The sequence below is a fragment of the Furipterus horrens genome, unplaced genomic scaffold (assembly GCF_987537825.1).
Source record: "Furipterus horrens unplaced genomic scaffold, mFurHor1.1.pri manual_scaffold_10, whole genome shotgun sequence".
Lineage (NCBI taxonomy): Eukaryota > Metazoa > Chordata > Mammalia > Chiroptera > Furipteridae > Furipterus > Furipterus horrens.
Genome location: NW_028327180.1, coordinates 6233605 through 6254360, shown reverse-complemented (window position 1 = coordinate 6254360; position 20756 = coordinate 6233605). Strand labels below are relative to the sequence as shown.

The 20756-nt window shown below is 42.6% G+C and overlaps 1 pseudogene; it reads right to left on the bottom strand.

Annotated features, from left to right (window-relative positions):
• Window positions 1-15385: 15385 nt before the first annotated feature.
• On the bottom strand, window positions 15386-19948 carry LOC149999212 (small ribosomal subunit protein eS6 pseudogene; annotated as a pseudogene).
• Between the last annotated feature and the right edge of the window lie 808 nt (window positions 19949-20756).

Below are 20756 nucleotides of genomic sequence, written 5' to 3'. Positions count from 1 at the left end.
GGAAGCCATAGCATATCCGGCTGAAAGAAATTTCTTCTCCACAAAGACAAAGATTCAATCTTCATTGCACATTTTGTGTTACAAAGAACAACTCACTTATTCATCATGGTTCAACATGGACAAAGTGGAAAAGATTTAAAATACTGTATGCGCATGTTTGTAGTTTTTAAGTACAAGAAGAAGAAAAGAGCAACAGTGGACATTTATAGTAAGTGCCCACATATTTCTCAAAGTAGCTACATGCTCTCAAACTAGAGAGATTATTAGATTTTTTAAAGTTACTTAGAAACCCTCATATTAATCATGGGGAAAAGCCATCTTTTGGGTCACAGTATGCTTTTCCTACTGGTCAGGAGGACTTCTTCAGTCAATTTCTCAATGCTTGGTATAGTCTGGTTCCAAGTGTGTCCTCTGTTATTCAGGAGACTTATATTGCTTTTGAATATGTATTGCTCTTCTGAGTTTTTTTCTGATATTCAACTTAAATTTTCTTTTGCTCTTACCCTTTCCCACAATATATGTTCTGAGGATGCCAAGTCACAGAGGCCTACACTCTAATTGCTGAGATTTGAAGTTGCTGTTGATTTCAGTTTTCTTCCTTTTTTTAAATCAATTAGCCACATTCTCTTTAGCCACAGAAGAACAGATGTTGAGCTTCTAGTAAGAAAAAGCATGCATCTCCTAGGAAAACATTATCTCCGGCTTCTATAAGCAATATCAGAACAGAGTTAAGATTCTAATATTTGCCTACATTTTGCTTAGGAACTGAAAGTTTTATGGGTTTTTTTTGTGTGTGTGTGTGCACATTTGCTAATGTTTTAGTCTAAAATAAACTAGCATGACCTTCTTAATGTGAAAATATATACCCTCAAAGCAGCAACAATAAACCGCACTTCATACCAAACCTTGGAAATCCTCTCCTGTGATTAGTTTAAGGTGTTTGCAAGCCTGAACTTCATTATTTACTACATACAGAATAAGGTGGAATTCAGAAGAGCGTCGCCATTCCTAAATCCTAAGAAGTATTCTCAGTTCATGCCATTTCATAGAAAAATAAAGTTTAAAGTGCAATCAGGTACTTTGATAGGAAACCTCAGTTCTTTGATTACTTCTGAAGAGGTATATGCATTAATGTCAAATCACTTGATGTAAAAGCCCAGATTTTTCTATAAAAAATAGCTTTTATAGTACATTAAAATCAGATAGATAATGCCTTGGTGCTTTGTAACTCTGGCCCCCTGGTGTGTCTTCTGATGAATACGGGAATGATTGAGAACCACATTTTGAAACTGACTAGAAATAGGCTAAAATTACAGGTATTAGATCATTTCAAGACAGTGGAGTCTCAGGTCAGAGTTAGGAGTCAAGAAACCGATTTGTAAAGATCTTAATATCTGATCTGTGTTTTCATTGTTATTCTTACTTATCCCAGCACCTAACATAGTGTCACACAGAACTAATGCTCAATAAGTATGTATTTTACACCAAAAGAATGAGAGATGAAGACGTCGAAACAGCATGTACAAAGAACTTTTTTGAAGATATTTTGCTATATGGGGGGGGGTGGCAGCTGAAGAAAGTGTGGGGGTCAAGGAGAGGGGCTTTTTTTTCTCTCTTATGGATGGGAGATATCTTGAAATGGAAAGAAACCAACTAGAACTTGGGTGTGATAAAAAAGAAGCAATAAGAGGGCTTGTACTACAGTTGTTTGGGAGTGAAAAGGGACCTTTAACAGAATGTTGATACAAGACCCTATGACTTGCTTCTAGTACAGTTATGACGTGCTGTGCAGCAGGGTCCCTTGATAATGCAAAGCCACGAGCCCACCCTGTGAGCTGGGCTTTGACATGGCCACTGTCCGTAACAGGGCAGATGACCTAGGAAACAAAGAGCTAGGCAAGCTGATCCCTGAAGGATAATGGCTCTGTTATACACCTTCAAAGATATGAGAGGGAATGTGGCCCTCCCTCCCCAGAACCTTACTGCTAAAATCTAGCTTAGAGACACACACCCCGGCCCCCACAAAGGCTGCAGCCTTTGGGACATATTTGGATAACGTGACCAGGCTTTGAGATCTGGAGGGAAGGAAGCAACTACAAAGCTGATGGGGTGTGGAGGAATGGTTAGGAAGGAGGGAAGCTGTACCTAGTCTGTTGAAGCACTTCTTTAAAAAAATGAGGCTGGACCATTATTATTATAAATAGATGGAATCTCCTGGAGTAACCACTACCACTATCATTCCAAAAGAATGTCGTCGGCGGCGGCAGCCGTCCGTCTCGAGAGACGATGGTGTAGCTTCTTAAGAGTCTATCTGCACCGCCGAGAATGGCTGTGCAGTCCGACTCGGGAGTGACACGGTATCTGTCTCCTCCCGTGTTCAATCGACATCTTGCGATGACGCTGGAGTGTCCTCTCCAGTGAAGCTGAAGCTACAGAGCCTGGGCAGGGTGATATGGAGGGTCTGCTGTTGCCCAGGCAGCAGACCCCCACTCTCTTCGCAGCTGAAGGGTCCAAGGGAAAGACGGAGTCAATACAGCTTGGCTTCAGGTGCGCCGCAGGAGTTGCCGGTGTTGACTACAACGTCAAACCGCCTTAGGGACTCCGGCTCCGGATTTTCTGTCGGGGTTTACTCCCTTAGCCTTTCCCCTGAAGAGGTATGCCGCAAGGCAGCGGAGGTTTTTTGGAGTCATAGTTTTCCTTCTCTGATTCCGAAAGAATGATTGCCAATGTAAAAGAAGCATCAAATTGATTCTTTGCGAATTTCAAGAGTTAGAACTAGATCAGGGAGACAGATTCCAGTCGATATTAGGAAGAGCTCAACAAAAAAGAAATTCTTGAGTCATGTTCTTGAAGTGTTCAAACAGGGGAATGAGTGTATATTAACTTATTAAATAAATCTTAGACCCACTTTTCTCCATAGACAAGTTATGACGCACCATTACACCTTCGTTCATACAGATCGATTTTCCACTCATCAACACAGCTGCATTGCTTAGATAACAATTATAGACCACTCAGAACATGCCAAGCTCTATTCTAAATGCACTACGCGTGCTGACCCATTTGATCTTCACCACAATCCTATGATTATCAAACAGTTATTACCCCTGCTCCACAGATAAATAAACTGGGAAACAGATTGACCTGCCCAAGATCACCCAGATAGTAAGTGGCAGAGCCAGGATTGAAACCCAGGCATTCAATGTCCAATGCCCATTCTCTTCAAGTACTTCTACTCGCTCCACTCTCCTGTCCTTTCCTAGCCTCCTCTCCCCCCATAACAGTGGTTCTCAAACTTCAGTAATGTTTTAAAATAACCTGGCAAGTGTCAAAACAGTGACTACTGAATCCCATCCCAAGTTTCTGACTCAGAAGATCTGGAGTGGAGCCTGAGAGTCTAACAAAGTCACGTTTATAACACAGTCACAGGAGCTGCTGCTGCTGATGACCCTGCTGCCCCGGGATGACCACTTTGAGTGCCACTCACTGCTCTAGAGAATCACTGTCAGTAGCATGTGTGACTAATTGGGGACTTAGTAAATGGTGTCCATCAGGGTAAGGCTGTGCAGTCCTATCAAAGGGACACAACAACACAGCCACTTAGACCACACAGTTAATTTATCTTTGTACAGCAACCAGGACATCTCACACTGGGACTGTCGCGCAGGACACAGAATTCTTCCATTTTGTTGTTCCACCACACTCTTCAGGACATTATTTTCTATGTGGTCAAAGCTGGGATTCTGCCCCATGCAGGTTCCACCAAGTGGGAATGGCAAGGTATACCAAATAAACTAAGGTCCAGCCCCAAAAGTGACATGTGTCCTTTTTACTCAAATTCCAATTGCAAGAATTAAGTCATCCGACCACAATAACTGGAAGGAAAATTTAGAAATACTCTATTATTATGCTCAAAAATAGAGCATAGTGAAAATAAATTTAGTGGTTAATATTCAATCTCTGCTACAGATATACTACTCTCTCCCTTCCACACACATGACTTACTACATAACTACACCAGAGAGGACAAATACGGTTCACGTTCTCATAGGATCTAGCAGTCAGGGTTTCCACACTGGAGAGAGGCAATAAATACAATTAATTGAATTACCCAGGGTAAGGTATTTAACTTCCCTATCATTATTTAGTCACCAAGGTATACTAATGATAGCTGTCCTAGCAATCTTAAAGACATACTATAAAATATAATTATGGAAAACTTTATAAAATTTTATTTCAATAGCTCTTCCATTATATCAGGCAGTTCACTAAGCATTTTACTTAAATCATGTATTTATAAAACACACAAACCCCACTTCAGGTAAGGAAAGCCCATTTTTTCAGGTAAGGAAAGGAAACCATAGAAACATTAAATGATTGTTCCCAATCACACAGCTATTATTTGGTAGAACGGAGTTTTGGAAACACACGGGTGTGATTCCAAGTTTTTGCTTTTAACTATTCCCGAATTTTCAAAGATATAAACATGAAATAATGAGTCACTTAATGTATGGACTGAGCCACCTTTCAAAGATAAGATCCAGGGCATCACTGTTTGGTTTGATGGTGCTCCCTACATGACTACTGTATGTATTCATATGAGTCTGATCTGGAGGCATTAAATCTGTTCATTCTCAAGCCTAGTTGAGTGCCAGAATTATCTGGGGAACTTATAGAAACAATAGCACTGTCTGGACCTATTCCAAACCAATAAATCAGCGTCCCGGGGGCGAGGACTAGGCATCCATGTACTGACGTATGTTTTAATTGTACAGCTCTAACCGCTGGAAAGTATTCAACTAATGAAGAGATGGTCCTCTTGGCCCAGAAAACTGGCAGCTGATTGGAAAAGACCTAGAAGCCAAGCCACATGCCGTAAGTAAGCTCTAAATCCTTACTATCTTTAAACACAAGTGTATTATTGTTTTAATTAATGTAATTTTATTTATTTATTTAATTTTTTAAAATTGTTTTTCAATTACAGTTGTCCCATTTCCCCCCCCACTGTTCTCCCCTGTTCGGCCCTCCCACTCCCACTGCCACAGTCAATCCCCACCCTGTGGTCCATGTCCATGGGTCATTTATACATGTTCCTTGAATAGGCCCTCCCCCCCCCCCCTCTGGTCACTGTCAGTTTGTTCCTTGTTTCCATGTCTCAGGTTCTGTTCTGCTCATTTGTTTGTTTTGTTCATTAGGTTCCACTTATAGGTGAGATCATATGGTATTTGTCTTTCACTGCCTGACTTATTTCACTAAGCATAATTCTCTCCAGTTCCATCCACGCTGTTGCAAAGGGTAGGAGCTCCTTCTTTCTTCCTGCTTCATAGTATTCCATTGTATAGATGTAGCACAGTTTTTGATCCACTCATCTACAGATGGACACCTAGGCTGTTTCCAGCACTTGGCTACTGTAAAGAACGCTGCTATGAACACTGGGGTGCACAGCTTCTTTTGAATTGGTGTTTCAGGACTCTTAGGGTATATTCCCAGCAGTGGGATTGCTGGGTCAAAAGGCAGTTATTAAACATCTTCAACATTTCCGTAAGACCCCAGATAGTTTTTAGTACACATCTCTTAGTTCAGACCAGTTGTTTCTTTTAATAATTGGGATTCTATAAGCTTGTTCCCATGCCATGACGCCCAAGTCATACAAAATTCTTTTTGTAAGACAGTTAATGAGATGCACTTGGATGGGCACCGAGAGGGATCTTGCTCTGGGTTCCTCAGGGGACAAAGAGCACAATCAATAGCCAATATTGTTTATCAGTGCAACGTTCTCCCCGTGTTATTTAAGCCTCTGGGCATCCACTGGGCTGTTTTCAAAACCTGCAAACAATTACAACTGATTTCACATTTTTATTTTCGGCTCTGTCATCTAATCCTCTCAAGAGAAGAAAGGGAAGTATTTCTTCTGGAAGAACAAAAAACCCAGTGATAAATGTAAATTCTGAAGTTTACTGAATTTTGATATTTGGCCTGTAGCAGAGACTATCAGTTGTTCTTCAATGTCTGTTCTCCCTTTTCGCCCCCCGTGACAGAATCCCGATGTTAGTTGGTCACGGGGAGGCACCACACAAAGACTGCACTGAAGTTCCGGCCAACAGAGTGAATGCAAGCAGAAACAATCTGCACGGGTCCTGGGAAGTCACCTTCAACCGCGGGAGTAAGCCTTTTCATTTTCTTGTGCCTGGTGGCTGAAATGAGGGTACAATGACTGGGCTTCCAACAGCCACCTCAGACAAAGTAACAGGTGACAATGGCAGACGAGTCAGAGACGGTGAGCCTGGGCCTGCGTTCCCATTCCTCTCTGGGTAGCTCACGACATTAGATATTTCTGTCACTTGGCAGCGGAACCTCATCCCAATGAATGCCTGGCCACTTAAAGAAAAAAGTCACAAATGGATTAGCCAACTATTACAGAAAACACACAGTTATAAGCGACCGTTTAAAGCTGATCCTTGAGGGCAAAACGGAACATACTTTCCCTTCCTCGGCTGCTCTTTTCGGGAGCTGCGCGAGAGGGAAAAGAGGTGAAATGCTCAGCTCTCGTGGAGGGAGCTGTGAGCTTGAAATCATTTAATGTAGGAACACACTGTTGCTAGGTGACTGCTGTCTGCCAGCCCGCCGAGGTGTATTGGTACCTGGAGAAAAACATAAGTAGGAGTAATGTTTTGTTTAAGTTTCCCCTAATGAAGATGCTGCATGACTTTAAAATGGTGAGCACTGGGTAAACAAGCCAGGAAAAAAAAAAAAAAAACATTTTTTTTTCAGGGAAGATATAACAACTTTGGTTGTGAGCAGCAACATTGTCCGGACAGAGTAGTGGCTGCCGGCGCAGGACCATGACGGCCAGCTTCCTCTCTGTCCCCCGCATCCCGGTCACGCAGGGCTGGCTGGCTCAGAGGTCCCAGCAGCAGCTGCCACAAAACTCAGTTTTACCTTGTAGCACCTGCCAGAGTCCAAGTCACTGGGGAAGAGGGGGCCAGGTGCCAATGGTCCTTCTGACAAAGGGAGGCCCTGGCTGATTCCGGTGACAATCTTGGGCCACGTGTTCTGAACATGCTGCACATGGGAGCTGAGGGGAAGGCAGACACCGAAGTTCTGGTGACAGCGAGTGGCCGCGTCGGGAACGGTGAGGAGCCCCAGGAGCTGCTGCCTCGCTGATGCTGTGCAGCGTGGCCCCTCCTCGCCCTCTTCCCTCCCAGCAGACCCAACTGCCCTAACCCGCCCTCTCCCGGAGCGCAGCTGGAGTCTCCCGCTGAGTGCAAGGAGGGACACTCGTCATTACTCATGGGGACCCAGGTGGTCCGAGCAGACATGAAAAGAAGCGGTGGGGGAGGGCAGAGGCCCGAGCTCAGCGGAGCCAAGACTCACGGGAGTATCAGGGTGCGGAGGAGAGCCCGACCCGTGAGCACAGGCTTGCGCGCACCCTCTCCTTTGCACCTCGAATTAATTTCTATCGCCTGGTTGCTGGCGAGACCATGGTAGTCGGAGGACACCCGCACCCCAACAGAAACGTTTGCATAGACCCTTCTGCTAGCTTATACTTCACCTGAACCCCAAACGTGGCCCCAACCCATCCAGGGGAAAAGAAACGCATGATGGTGTCTGTCCACCCTGTGCAGCTGGGGATGTGGCAGAACCAAAGCACGGGGACAGGCCGGCGGGGGGGCTGCAGGCGTCCTCCTGGGTCGGTGATGTTCCAGGCTCCGGGTGGGTGGACAAGGGGCCACTCCGGGTGGTATTTCCAGCAAGGCTACTGTTGTCGCCCACCGGGCAACGGTATTTGGAGGATTGTCATGATTATTATTTGCTTTTTTTAAACTATTAGTTCAAAAACCCCGAGTAATGATTCACCTAACAAGAATGTCCTCGTTATGCCTTGATTCCATCCCTTCTGCTCTTTCAAAACCTTATTTTTGTCGCTAAGCATGAAATAATCTCCCAGAGTTTCTGGAGCAGGTCTTTTGCTATTCATGTGATTGCAAACAGAAACTCCTTATTCGAAAAGGAAAAGGTTATTAAACCAAGTGAAGGTCTTTTCTATATAAAGTAAAAGAAAAAAAAAGAAAGACAGAAAGAAAAACCCAGAAGAGAAGCGTGGCTGAGATCCTGCCTGTGAGCCGCATTGCGAGGGGGCTGAGCAATGGCCTGTCCTGACTGGTAGGGTTGCCAACAGTCAATTTAAAAGTCAGTTTGTTAATAATCTCATTTGCGATGGCTTTGGTTGATTTCTTATTATCTGCTTATTGTTTCGGAGTGTCCAGGCTTGTTTTCTAGATGAAATTCAAAAACGGTATTACAACCTTGAGGTATTCCATTCGGAGATGCTGACCGGAGAGCTGTCTGGATCCTGAAGCAACCATTGCCAAATCCATCTCTGGCCGGAACATGAACTTCCTCCCTGCGAACCAGCTCTTGAGCCTCAGTTCCATCGGCACCGTTTTGGGGGAGGAGTGGATGCCGGCTCTCTTGTAGGGGTGTCCTGTAATTTTTGCCCTCCCCACTATTGCCTCCCTATCTTCTGCCAGGCCACGATCTGGACCAATTTCTTATATAAAAACATATCGAACCACAGTGCAATGCAGACATTTTAGGGATTCTCTCCATCAGCCCCCTCCCCATGCATAAATTGTCCCCAAAGCATCCCAGTTGCCTTCGTGACTACAAGACGCATATAAATTACCAGCCCGCACTCTGCACACGCGCCCGGCATCACCGGGAAATAAAGCGGAGAAGCTATATTAAGCCATCTTATTGGGTGTTATCAAGAAACAAAATGAACTCATTATTATTTCCTTTCTTTTTCCCAATGATTTGCAATTCCTGGATGAAACCTGAATGATGTCCAAAGGTTTCAAGGCGACCCTTTAGAAAGTGGCCTTTTGCGTTCCCCATTTCATCTGCCCTCAGTGTTAATTGACTTTGAAAAGGCAGTATATTATCTTTTTAGGGAAAAGAAAAGGGTGGGCCTGATTTGTGAGCACCTACATCCTACAGCATCAAAGCGTTCTTTAAATCATCGCCCAGCAGATCTGAGAACAACTATCCAGAAGAGTGAGGATGGATTTTTTTTTTTTTTTTTTTTTTAATTTTAAGGGCAGAACAGTCTCAGAATGAAAGAGGGCCACTGCCATCTAGCGGGAGAAGTGAAGGTCGCCAGCTGTGAGCTCCACACGCCCTGCCAGTAACTGTCCCGCTCATTTCAGGGGCAGAGGTCACCTCTACTCATCCTTTGTTCTAACAGAAGCTTAGACTGGGTGGGGACAGGTGGGTGTTGTGAAAAGTAGGTCTCTCCTAACAAGGCGCTCACCTGAGTAAGGACAGGCACACAAGAGCTGGGATGAGTACCTCTGTCCTTTTGTGAAATGACTTGGCTCTGACATTCACAGGACCGCATGCAGGTCGCCCTTAGGTCTCTGGGCCTAGAATTGGTGCACCTATTTCTTTCCACACCTTTATGATATTTCTTCTTTGCAGGATAATTTAACATTTCCTTTAAAAAATTATTATTTTTTTCTTTTTGCCATTCACCTAACTGAAGTCATACAATTGAAACAGCCTAGAAAATTATGAAAACAAAAAATAATTATAGCTATTTTAAAAACCCAAAATGTGAAACATTATGAAACTCATAGCACTTATGAGGATGGGAGGCTAAGAAAATAAGGGTATTGATGTTTCCATCAGTATAGAGGCCAGGTACAGCTGGAAAACAGAAAGTATTGTGGTATGTTGTTAATTGCTTTGGACATGCAATTGTTTAATTTAGAATGTACGTTTAACTTAGAAACAGAATATAGTCCGCATGGAACATGGAAAGACAAAGTCCCTTCGTACTGGTCTCAGTCTTGAGGAAAGGAGTTTTACTGAATTGTAATTCCAATCCCCACACTTAATAGCATTATTTGGTGGTTCATTAAAATTCCATTTGTGACTTTGAGCCCAAAGGGAATACTTCTTCCCACTATGCTCATACGATGCCTATTTTAAAAGACTCCAGTTTTCCTTCAGTTTTGCCAACACTGGCTCAGCAAAGAATAATTACCTATCACGTGAGTCTTGTCAGCGTTATAATTGAAACTACGGTCTTTCCCTTCATCGGACTAAAGAAAGGAAATAGCAACAACCAGTAATTATCATTTAGAATGACTTTTCATTTGAAACACATGTCTGCAACTATTAAGTGGCTCTACAATACAGGAAAGCAGTAATTCTAGTTCCTCATTTTAAAAAAGTAAAAATTGAAACAAATAACCTTTATAGTCTCTTTTCATTCTAGGAGTCCTAGTTATATTATCATACAATCATGTGGTTAAAAACTAGGTACAATCTAAAATAAAATGATAAATAAATACGGATAAATAAGTGAATGATGTAGAGCCAAAGTTTTACCCAGGATATTCTCTGATCAGAAAATTAGCCCAGGCTCTGTAGCTTCAGCTTCACTGGAGAGGACACTCCAGCGTCATCGCAAGATGTCGATTTAACACGGGAGGAGACAGATACCGTGTCACTCCCGAGTCGGACTGCACAGCCATTCTCGACGGTGCAGATAAGACTCTTAAGAAGCTACACCATCGTCTCTCGAGACGGACGGCTGCCGACGACGAATATGGGGAAATTTCCATATATAATAATTTATAATTTTGATATGGATAAAATTTATCCTAAAAAACTTCTTATGTTGAATTAATATAGTCTTATTTTTGATTCTGTATTTTTATGATGATGAATCTAGATATAGATTTTATTTACCTTCTTGGATGGATTCACTAGACTTCTGTGATCTGAGCATTTGTATCTTATCAATTCTGAGAAATTTACATCCCTTATTTTTTTAAATATCTTATTTCCTCATTTTCTGTGTCCCCTCCTTTTGGAACTTTGAGTAGATACATGCTAAACCTTCTCACTCTGTATTCACCATCCTGAAGTCTCATGTTTCCCATCTCTGTGTTTCTGGGAACCTCATCCTGCATAACTTCTTCAGCTATGTCTTCCAAATCACTAATCTTCTCTTTTTCTGTTTCCAATCTGTTATGAAATGTGCTCACTGAGCTTTTAATTCAAAAAAATTGCATTTTTCCACTTCTAAAAAGTCTAATTTTTTAAATATTTGCTTAGTAATTTGTATTATCTTGCTCCTTACTTGTTTTAAAACAATTTTATTTCTATTAACCCACTAAACATGCGTATTTTCTGTTTGCTCTAATACTATCAATATCTGAAGGCCTTTTGAACTTGATACTACCATCTTGTGTTTTTGATAGCTCTCACTTTCTTAGTGTGTGTGTGTGTGTGTGTGTGTGTGTGTGTGTGTGTGTGTGTGTTGGGATTTGGGCTGTGAGCGCATATTCCTTAGGATATCCTGGGAATTCTTTGAGAACTGATTGGATTCCTTCAGAGATTACTGTATTTGCTTCTTCCTCAAACATCAAACTCACACAATTTCAAACTTACCTGAGGAACATCCTGTGGCTAGAATTTTAAAAGAGATCCCCTTTCCTTCGAATAAATGTCAGACTTGAGAGAAGTGATGTCCCTTGCTGTGATAGGAGTGGCAGGGTGAAGAGTATGAGTTCAAATTTTTATTTCATCCTTACACTAAGGAGACAGGGCTTTGAAGTCCCATTGTTATATGGGGTCTCTTTTTAAAATTCCAATATTTAGACTGTTTCTCCCATTTTCCATGCCTAAACTTGGCAATATTCTCAGAGTGAAAGTTGGCCCCATTGTTCCAGTTACCTCAGTTCTCACATTTGCTTAGGTTTTGCCTATAAGAATTTCTTGATTCTTTACCAGAACATCATGATATAATAATGTGGGAGGTTTTCAGTTGTTTTTAGACAGAAGGTCTGTCAAAGAATCTAGGCTGCCTAACTGCTAAAAACAAAAGTTCATGTATATTGAATCTAATGAAAAATCTATAATAATGTATTGTGTTCTCTATGACTCAAGACAGAAATCCCAGCTTCTTGCTATGTATTGCTTAATGATTTTCCTGATCTTTCATAACACGTCTAATTATGTCGTTTTCCCCTTAAAGCGTTTCAATATCAGTCTCTTGCATCGGGATAAAATTCAGTCTTCCTAACATGTCTTACAATGTGTGTAGATGTTGTCTACCTCTCGAGCCCCGCCTTTCTCTGCCATCAACACCATGACCGTGACCAGCACCACTCAGTGCTACTGAGTCACACTCACTACTTCTGCTCCTCGAGCTCCCTTGAACCTTTTCACGCGCTCATTGCTAGAGCACTGTTCTCTTTGTCTTCCTTCACGTTTCCATTTATCTATCACCGCCTGCAGGAAGCCTTCCTTGAATCTCAAATCCACATGGGGTTGGACCCTTCCTTGGTGCTCCCATGGAGACTTATACCTAATTCCTGTTCACAGCTCTTGCCCCACTGTTTATGTTTCAGAATGCCCCGCTACAGCACAGGCTTTTTAAAGGCAGATATATTTGTCCTGTTCAGTTATATACTTGGCACAAACCACAATCCCTGCAACATAAGAGATGCTCGATGAATATTTTTATATAAAAATTAAGTATCTTTTAGCTTTTACTTAATTGTAAACAAAAGTATTATTATGCCTGGGTATTTCTATGGCATTGAGTCATAAATTACTGAGTAATGCAAAGACATAGGGATTTATATTCACTCTAAGGACATTGTTATTTCAGAAACTTATTTTTATCCTGAAAAAGCAATCTTTCAAAATAGTAAATACAAATCTGAAACTCAGTGAATGCTGTTGCCAGAGGACATCAAATCATAAACACTTTGGGGACTGTTCTATTGTCTATGAAGAATGATTTAATTTCTTCATTATAATTCCGGCTGCATTGAAAGCAAACAAGGTAAAAGACTCATCAGAAGGTCTTCCCAACTGAAATCTTAGGAGACTGTGGTAATTTGACATTCATTTGAACAACAGCTAAAATGATTAGAGGTAGACAGACCCTAATCGAGCCCATGTCTAACCAAAGGGAGGAGGCGTAGTGTGATGTTCCTGCAAGTTACAAAAATATTACCTTCACTCTCCCCTGAACCCTCAGTCGCGTGTTTTGTTTTTGTGTTTCTAATTCATTGCCTTCAGACTTGGCATGATGTCCTTTTCCTTTCATCAGAATTAACCTAAGAATTTGATGTAACCAATATTGTACACATGCTATAAAATTATCTGCCATCTACAAGATTTCAGGCTAAAATTGCACAACCACTATGATTTTTTTTAAATACAGAAGTAGTTAGTCTTCCATGTCTTTGATTTCAATGAAATTAGAGCAAAGTGGTGATTTATAGACATGATATAATTTTTCACAATGGACATTGATCTTTATGGCAAATGAAGTGTGCCACATTGTATATATCATAAACCACATTCAAAACGTAACAAGAAAATAGATTGAATTTTTTTAAATCATAAAATGTACTGCACAGAGTATTGAAAACCCACAATATTATCAGTGACATTGGGGAAAGGGTGCATCTTTGGAAACTCTTGGGTATTTTATTCTTAAAGTCTTTAGAAATATTTACAAAAGTAGAAAAAGTGATGTAAGCAAATATCTTGTTTTTATTCATTAGTTATGACCTGTGAGAGAAAAGATTGAACTCTTGAATAAGCTTCAGAATTGTTATTATAAAATTCCTGGGTCTAAATTAAATGGTTAGGCTTTTCCAGATCTCAGCTATAGTAATATTTTTATCATTATGGTCAAAAGAGGAATGTGGTTCTTTCTCACTCATTGATGGTAAGCAATAAATTCTTCTCCTTACAGATGATATTCTCAATGCACTATTATTGTATTTATATTGAACAGCAACGTAACACAGTCTTAATGGAATTCCAGTGCAAAGATAAAACCAAACAAGTAAATATTTAAGTGGTATGCCTGGGATCAACAGTGGTAATTTGACTTTTCTTTTTTTTTCTCTTGAGAAGTAACATGCTATTGTATGACCACTGCTTTGTCAAAGGTACTTATATTTGGTTTCAAAGGGTCTCTGATTCTAGACAACGGAGTCTATAAAAGGAAGCCTGCTCTCCTTTGAGTGATGTGTACTGTGGGAAGACATACTGTGAATGAGAAGAAACAAGGTGCCGAAGTGGATGATAACCTGGATCGGATTCTGAAGCCAAAGATGTTTTGTAAGTGGAAACAGAGCCAAATGGAAGGAAGTGACCTGTGTCATGTCATAAGGATCAGCATTGGTATTGATTTTAGCTACTTTGCTGACCTACAAGAAGGAAAATATTGTGAGTGTTTTGAAATGTGCTGATGATACAAAGTAGAGATATTTAGCCAATACAGCGTAGGAAAACAATAAAACTAACAATGACTTAGGTAGGCAAGAATTATGGGCTGGAAAGTGCCGTGTGCTATTCAATTTTGGAAAAGGCTAAATAAAGTTAATCTAAAGCACAGTACAGAAGAAAAATAAACTGAACCTTTGATGGGCCATAGTTTTCAAATTGCTTCCCTCAGAAAAATAAAAGAAGCTGTCTTTTTTTTTCCCCCCACATATTGGGAAACAGAACAACTGTAACATTGGCCGTCAGTCCATAAAAGGGAACAAATGTCTGAAATACTGGTAGTTTGGGGGGATACTATGTTGAGTATACACTCTTGAGAAATATTTTAAAAACCATAAAAAAAGGTTGAGTCAGGCAAGCTAGATGAACTCCTCAGAATAATAAAATTACTGCGATGGACCCAATTAATATGAAACACCATGGAAAATATTTCCACCGACAGAAAGTGTAACGGAGGAGGAAAAGATTCCAACCTTTCTCACATTTACAATTATAAACCAAGACTGACAGCAAAAAATAAAAAGTCTCCACTGAGAAGTGCGCGGCAAATTTGAATGTTCCTGCTTCCAAGGCGAGAGTCAGACAATAACAGAATAGTCAGAGGCGTTGGAAGAAATACGAAATACAAAGGGCAGGAGGGGAGGTGGGGCAAATCTGTGTCACATGGCCTCTAAAACCAATGGCTTCAGATCGGCTGTAATTTGACTGACAGGCAGATCAGCCCTGCCCATGTCTCCTGGAGCCACTCTTGTCTGAAGACATTTCCAGAAATGTCCCACCCTCAGAACTGTCTTACAGTAATTCCTGAGGGACTTGGGCGTCTGAAGCCACGTGTCTTTTTTTAGTTATTAAAAAGAAAGTTAAAATCTTCATTAAACATTTTTTACTTAAATTTTTGTTCTGAATATTTTGTTCTGTATAATGGATAATGGTCCTTTAAGAAAAGTATGATGGAAGCAGTTTTAATAGAAACTATTATCTAAGTTTTTTTTTCTTTTGTTCTCTTTTTTTTTTTTTTTTTTTTTTTCTTGATGTTCTTATTTATTACTCTTAGAAAACCTCATTTTTGACTGGACTCAGACTTAGAGGCAGAAGCTCTCAGGCAGGACCGCCTGCATCTCTCAGTGATCTGTTCCTGGCGTTTTTCTTTGGCCTCCCTCTTAGCCAAAAGCTTAGCATATTCTGCAGCCTCTTGCTTATTTTTCTTAGCACGTTGTCTCTTCAGAGCGATGCGCCGACGTTTGTGCTGCAGGACACGTGGAATACCGAGTCGCTGAATCTCAGGTGCTCTAGTCCTTGGTTTCTTACCCTCTTTGTCCAGGGGCTTTGTTACAAGGCGCCGGCGGACATCATCTTCTTTAGAGAGGCTGAAAAGTCTGCGGATCCTGCTGCCTCTTTGGGGCCCAGGCGCCGAGGCTCAGTAGCATCGGTGAGACCAGGAATATCTGTCTCCCCTGTCCTCACAATGACCAAGCTGAAGACACTGAGGTTGGCGCCCACAATGCAACCCCGAACAGATGTGCGCCTCCGCTTTCCAGTCCGCCCGGGTCTGTAACAGGAGTGGCCCTTGCTCAGCAGCAGGTGGACGCGGCCATGGGTCAGGACCCCCTGCTTCCTGGGGAAACCTTGCTTGTTGTTCCCACCACGGATTCGAACCACATAACCCCTCCATTCTCCACCCAGAGCGTCAGCGGCAACTTCTGTGACCATACGCTTCTCGTAGAAGGGACGAGGTCTGCGTTCATCGTCCACTTCAGTGAGCCTCTGGCAGCCAGTGGCCGGGACAGAGATGCCCAGCTTCGTGCTGAGGTGCCCGACTCTGAGATTCCTTTTAAAATGTGTGCAGGGGTCCAGCGGAGCAGAACCATGTGTAAAGTATTGGTGTGCAAACTACTGCATAGAAAAGAGCCCACGTCAGGGGAAGGAAAAGGAGGGGCACCTTCTCTGGCGTGTGGGCGCAAGGAGCAATGCCTTCTGATTAGAGGAAAAGCAGGCAGAGGGTCCTCACCCCTCTCACAGGCCCCACATATTACCTGGACATTTCTTACCATCCTCATTTTGCTGCAGGGAAGAGCAGAGCAGTAACAACAAGAAGAATAACAACAAATGTTTTTTGAACCCTCAACAGGTGGCAGGCAGGAGGGCGAGCAGACCCAGAGAAAGGAGACCGAGTGTGGCCTTCTTGTAGTTGTGATTCGCTGCCCCTTCACTGGTTCTTCCTTGGTAGTTGAAAGGGGGAAAAACTGGGGGGAAATAATAGCTACAGTAATAGTTAAAGCAGCACAGAGACATTCTGAAACCTCTTACTTGCTGAGTCAGAAAGGAAAACATGACCCACCACTGCGCTCACAGTTAGCGTTAAAACACACGGATAAGGTCAAAATTCTGGATTATCGAGAAAATTCCCGAATTATACAAAAGCAGGTTTACGTATTTTACAACGTTTGTGTTTGTTTTGCTTCAGGTTTGTCTTTGTGGTGTGAGCAAACATTAACTGGTCATCTAGCACGTGTCAAGTATAAGTCATTTGATTTCAATTCCACACCAACTTAAAGAATTAAATGTTCTTACAGTAGGAGGGGGTGGAGTAGACAGGAAGACGTTGAGAAGAACTATATGCACAACCAATGGGCATGGACTAAGGGGGCGGGGACAACCGGAGGGAGGGGGTTCACTGGGTGGAAGGGAGCAAAGGGAAAAGAAACTGGGACAACTGTCACAGCATAATCAATAAAGCGTATCAAAAAAAATTAAACGATCTTAGTCTTATTTCCATATATAGAGAAATTAAGACACTCAGAGTTTACTACCCACAGCAAAACACTAGTACAGGTTCCCCTGCTCTTTGAAAGCTTGCCTTAGGCCCCTTTGCTTTCACAAAAGACCTGCCTGAGCACCTGTTGTTGCTAAGCAAAATGAATCAAAGGAGGATTTCTGCTCTTATGACGAAAGTGACAACGGCATTCGGTGTTTGTTTTGCGGGAAGCCGTTCTAGAGGCTGCGGTGCACCTGCAAGGGTGGTGTGGCTTTACTGCATGTTACTGCTCTTTGGGGTGTTCGGCGTTACTTTGGGGGTCTATTTCTCCTTATAGATCCACGGTAATTGCTTCTTCCCATTACAGCAGTTCAGCTCACAAAAGGTTTCACATAGGAATGCTCTTGTTTCCGAGAGCAAGGGCAGCCTGTAACCGTCAAAGCCAGGAATCATAACCAGGCCTGTTTAATTAATTTCTTTTTTCCATGTATAATAATTCTAGTTACATACATAAATAATATGAATTTTCAAGCTTATAATATTACCAATGTACCAAGGTCTTGCAAATACATGATATTCCATGAAATCAGAGCACAATTCTAGAGGATTTTTGACTCTAAGGGAAAAGATATAGTATCTTTGGTAAGAATAACATATATTGTGATGTGTTTAAACCCAAATAATTAGTTCTTTTTCTCCTGAGTTTTCCTCATTACACCCAGTTTCTGTCTTCTATTCATTGGTTGTTTCAGATCTGGTTCAAATACCATTTCTTTAGACCCCCTTGAAAGCCTGACCTTTATGTCAAATAAGAAAACTTGCCACTTCAAACCCTAAGTCCTAAATGTACCATGTGCTCTGACCCTTTGTTAATGTCCTGCAGAGCAGTATTTAGGCCTTCACTGCCTCTCCTGAGTGCCTACCCTCGCCAAGGGAAGTAAGGGTGAAAGGATGGCAGAAAAGAAGCGAACACTGATATTCTGGCACCCAAATCTGATCCGCAACTGCATGACTTCCTGTAATTTTTACTCACGCTCATTTCTTTCTACACTCCTTCCTTCATTAATCTCCAGCCTTTCCACTCTATACCACAAGGGAAAAGAGAGGGAGTTGCAGAATTAAGTGAGAGAAGAAAACTGAGAAGTTAGCTAGAAAGTAATCAGTAAATTTGTCAGCCAGGTGAAGGGAGGGGAAGAAAGATGGAGGGAGGGAGGGAGGGAGGGAGGCAGGGAAATTCCAAGAGAAGGGGTTTTGACCTCAACAGGGTAACAGAACCTTTTAAAGTTTCATGACTACTGCCCTGAAATGCACACAAATACAAAAACTTGTAAATAATTACAAGAGTCCACAGACCTCTCTCCAATCTCTGCCCGTTCACAGATTGAACCTTTGCATTACGATGTATCTTAAAATCAGTCTCTGAATGAAAAATCTAACCCAAAGGTGATTTTCACACACGTATCGGCCATCACCTGTGGCACACGGGAGCTTGATACACAGAGGCCGGGGCGCACAATACACAGGGCGAAAATAGACAGAAAGCACAGAAAAGACAGACCACTAACAGCCACCCAAAATGTCTCGGGGACAGTCTAGGGGTCTGACCCTGGCTGGCACCACGCTGGCATAGACCGGTTTCTCATGACATCATTGAGTCCTTCCTTAAAGAGCTTGCCCGGGCCTATTTTCCCTCCTCTGCGGGTGGCTGGAATCATCACATTGCTGTAAAGAATGCAATCTGCTCTCCAGCTGGGAGCAAAGGTGAGTGTAGCTGGCCTCTTTCTTCTCTCGTGAATAACATCCCCCTGATGCCTTACTGTAATGCCAGCACATCTGGCCTCCACCTGCTCACCCGTCAGGGTCTCGTCCATGTGTTAGGGGCGGCACCAGCCAAATGGAGTTCATCGAAGACCTTCACACCAAGCGATGGGACATCCAGGACAATGCCGTTTCTCAAGGAATCAATTGAGAATTGGCACACCTGACGTTTTTCATGCAAACCTGTGCACAAATACTTTCCTCTGATGTAACATCACATCGAATTAATGCTAGACCTAATCTTGAAGTGAACAAACGTGGGTAATACTCATGACAACAAGCTGCTCTATCTGGTGAGTTTAGTAAAATAATCAGAGAAACAGGGAACCGTAACGTCTCCCCAAAGGGTTGATCCATCCAAAAGATGAGCAGCTCTCCCTGGAGGAACACCTGCAGTGTCTCCCCACCACCTTCTACATAAAGGACACGCTCCTTTGGAGGGCTCTCCACGTCCTGGGCATCTGTTCACATTTCTGTTCTGTCCTGAAGTCAACTCCTGTTTCTAGCTTATCCCTCCCTTAGCCTGGGCTTCAACCAACTTGCATCTAGACAAACCCCGAGTTTTCCCCTTCTGTTATCTGTTGCTTTGGGTGCTCCATTCCCGTTCAGCTTTGTCATTGTCTCATATCAAAGCCCCACCCATCTTTTGAAGCCTAACGCCACCCCTCTGCCAAGAAATACTCCTTCCAGTTTCTCACCTTCATTCCAGGAGGAGGCTCTTCCAATCCCGGGTGGGACACAGCACAGGCCCCAGGTTCCGACAAATCCGAGCCTGAATCCAGGCTGTACGCTGTTAGAGAAGTTACCTACCCCTTTGATTATCAGTTGTTTTTAATCTGTAAGATGGGGACAGGTGATGGCTTTTAGGCATAGTGCGAGTGTTCTCCAACGTATCAGTGTGCTCAAACATGAATTTATTGCTTTAGATTCAAGTTGTGTTCTTTTCTAGTTTTTCAGCACTTACTGCCTCCAGTCTCCTTCTGTGGTTGCATGTGTCTCCTCTCCAAGGTGGTATTCTTCCAATATCAACTCATCGTAGAGGCCCTTCATGCGTTTCGCGTGTGACCTAGACCATTTGTTATTATCCTCTTTCTCTGCTTTTTGTAATTCTTGCTAACTAGCAACGTTTAGTTCTTTGTTTGCTCCTTTGCTCGGTTCCTGTTCTCCTCTATGTGTAACTCTGTAGGTGCAGGGACTTCTTCTGTGTCACCAGCGCCTAGAGCAGAGCCTGGCCAATAGTAAGTTCTTCATCATATGGGGCAAATTACTGAAGGATGTAATAAGCCCTTTGAGGCTAGTGATCATTTCTTAGCTATGATAAAACCTCCAGGCTGGAAGGGACGTTGAAATCCCTTTACTGCTTCTCAGACAGCTGTGCACAGAACACAGCCCCTCCCCGCTACTCCGAGGAGTTGCTCAGGCCCTCCGAGTTTTCACGCTCTTGTTTGCCTCCCTCGTGTTATGGCGCTACTGCTGAGAAGTCCCGCTTCCTGCTCCGCACCTGCCCGACGAATTCCTCCCGGTGCATCCAAACCCCCAGGGCAGAGTGGCAGGAGCATGTGCTTCGCAGCTGCATAGACCGGCCTTGATGCACTTGTTCACCGGGTAATCGTGGGCACCTTACTTGGCTCCTGGGGCCCCAACTGTCTTATTTATAAAGTGGGAACAGCGAAGCCGTGAGGTTAAAGACGCTGGATGTGAAGAACCATCAAGGTCATCAGGGTAGGCTGCCTACAAATAGAAAATTTTAGATGAAACAAAGAAACAAATAAATAAATAAACGCTTTCCTGTTCCTTTCTCTGTAAAACCTTCTGTAACTCTGCCAAGCAAAATTGATCCCTCCCTTTCTATAGAGTT